The 2,480-nt window shown below is 40.2% G+C and overlaps 1 protein-coding gene across 1 annotated transcript in view; it reads right to left on the bottom strand.

The window, feature by feature from the left end:
- Positions 1–2,480, bottom strand: part of DNAH11 (dynein, axonemal, heavy chain 11) — a 342,929-nt gene that overhangs the window by 284,153 nt on the left and 56,296 nt on the right. The window lies entirely within an intron of this gene.

Raw genomic sequence — 2,480 nt, 5'->3', positions numbered from 1 at the left:
ATATGAATCTATATCTGTGGTTTCTTTCTACTGACTTTTATGCATGATGGTATATTTACTGATTATTCTATTGTGAACTCATATTTGACTGAACCTAATCTGTAGGACCCCCAAGAAGATTGGAATGAGAGCACTTTTTCCCCAGGGAAGATTTAGGTTTGCTTCTACTAGGTGCTAAGAAGAGCTACTTGTAACCATTTCAACTTCCTGGCCTAAAAATTTCTTAATCATAGAGGTAGTATAAAATCAAACTACAGACCCTCGTGAGAACAGGCCGCTGTTTACCTTCTAGTTTCCATTGTTGCTGATGAGAAGTGTGCTCTTAGGCTAATCATTATTTCTAAGAGGTGGTCAGTCTTTTCTGTCTGGTTGCTTTGAAGATCATTTCTTTGCCTTTGGTATTCTGCAGTTCACTGTCATGTGTCCAGATGCTGACTTTGTATTTATCATGGTTGGTATTCAGTAAACTTCCTGAATCTATTGATTCATTCTTTGACTAGGGTATGAGTCAAGGTTCTTCACAGAGACAGAACCAACAGGATGGATAGAGGGATAGATGGATGGATAGAGATATACGAGAAGCGATTTATTACAGGAATTGGCTCATGTAATTATGGAAGCTGAGAAGTCCCACAATAGGCCTTCTGCAGGCTGGAGATCCTGGCATGCCCAGTAGTGTGCTCAGTCCAAGTCCAAAAGCCTCAGAAGCAGGGAAGCTGATGGCCTGAGAACCTTGGGGGGCCACTGGTGCAAGTCCCCGAGTTCAAAGGCCAAGAAGGCTCGAGTTCTGATATCCAAGAGCAGGGGAAGAAGGGTGTTTGTTCCAGCTTCAGGACAGAGAGTGAGCAAATTGGCCAGTACTCTGCCTTCTTGTTCTATATGAGCCCCCAGCCAATTGGATGGTGCCGCCCACATTGGGTGAGGGCAGATCTTCCCCACTAGGCCCACCAACTCACATACAATCTCCTCCAGAAACACCCCCCGAGCCACATCCAGAAATATGCTTCACTGGCTATCCAGCTATCCCTTAATCCAGCTGACACCTAAAATTAGCCGTCACAACCAGTGCTAAAAAAGTCTCAGCATTACCTCTTAGACTATTACCTTTATTACTCTGTTTATTCTCCTTTCCAGGAATTGTAAGTCAAAGAGTTAGATGTCATTGGAACTTTTTTTTGTGTGTCTCTTAATCTGTTTTATATTTTCCATCTCCTTACACCTATGTGCTGCATTTTAAGCGATTTATTCCAATGTAATTTGCATTTCACTAATTCTCTTTCCAATTTTAACTAGCTCTTTAACCCATCTGCTGAACTGTATTTTTTAAACAACTGTATTTTTCATTTCCATAAGTATCTGGCCCTTTTTCAAATTCAATTTATCATTTCTGATAGTCTCAAAACTGAGAACTTGCTCATTTTTTTCAATATTATTTCCTTCTAATATCTGAAGCTTTATATGAATCTATATCTGTGGCTTCTACTTTTCACATGGTAGTATGTTTACTGATCATTCTACTGTGAATTCATATTTGACTGAACTTAATCTGTAGAACCCCTAAGGAGATTGGAAAGAGAGCCCTTTTTTTTGAGGGAAGATTTAGGTTTGCTTCTACTAGTTGCTAAGAAGAGCTACTTGTAACCATTTCAATTTCCTGGCCTAGAAATTCCTTAATCATAGAGGTAGTATAAAATTGAACAATAGACCTTTGTGAGAACAGGCCTCTGTTTGCAAATTCCCAGAGGAGTCTTTTCCTTTTTTTTTTTTGTTAACCCTACTCTGTGCTTTAGAAGCACCAACAGGGACTCTCCAAGGCTCCCTTTCCAGGCTACAGACTTTCACAGCCCACCCTTCACCGAGGGTGCAAGCTCTTAAGAGCATCTCCTATTTCCCCATGAAAGAGTTAATCTCAAAGTTCTAGACTTGTGGTATTTCTATCTGTACCTGCAACAGCACAGGCTTCTGTGTTGGCCTCTGCTTTCCAATATGCTATTTTTTCCTGCCCTTTAGAGATTTCTCTTATTTTGGGGGGAGCTCAGTAACAGATTTACAATTGCGCATTTGTGAATATGTATACAGCATCTGTTTTACAAAAGAGGGCTTTTCAGAATGTCAAGTCCACCACACTCCCCAAAGCCAACATCTTTGTCTTTTTCTTTCTAATCATTTTTCCTATTACTTATACTAATTCCATTATACCTAGAAAAAAATATACCCAGTGATGTTAATTCAACCGTCACTGTATCTTTGGCTATGAAATAACAGCGGCACTTTTCTAGGGAATCTCATTATCAATGGGGAGATTCAGCACATCACTCCCCTTACTCCTGGAAAGTCAGTGGTTTCTGTCTTGTGGAGCAAGGTGCCTTGAGTACCAGGGTCTATCACACCAGCCCAGAACAAGAATACATATGTCTTTAGTTGAGTCTAATTAGGTGGACATTAGATATGCATGCTGAACAAACACACTAAGAAATGAC

Source organism: Propithecus coquereli, unplaced genomic scaffold, assembly GCF_000956105.1.
Source record: "Propithecus coquereli isolate 6110/MARCELLA unplaced genomic scaffold, Pcoq_1.0 Scaffold61, whole genome shotgun sequence".
Lineage (NCBI taxonomy): Eukaryota > Metazoa > Chordata > Mammalia > Primates > Indriidae > Propithecus > Propithecus coquereli.
This window is presented reverse-complemented; position numbering and strand designations above follow the sequence as displayed.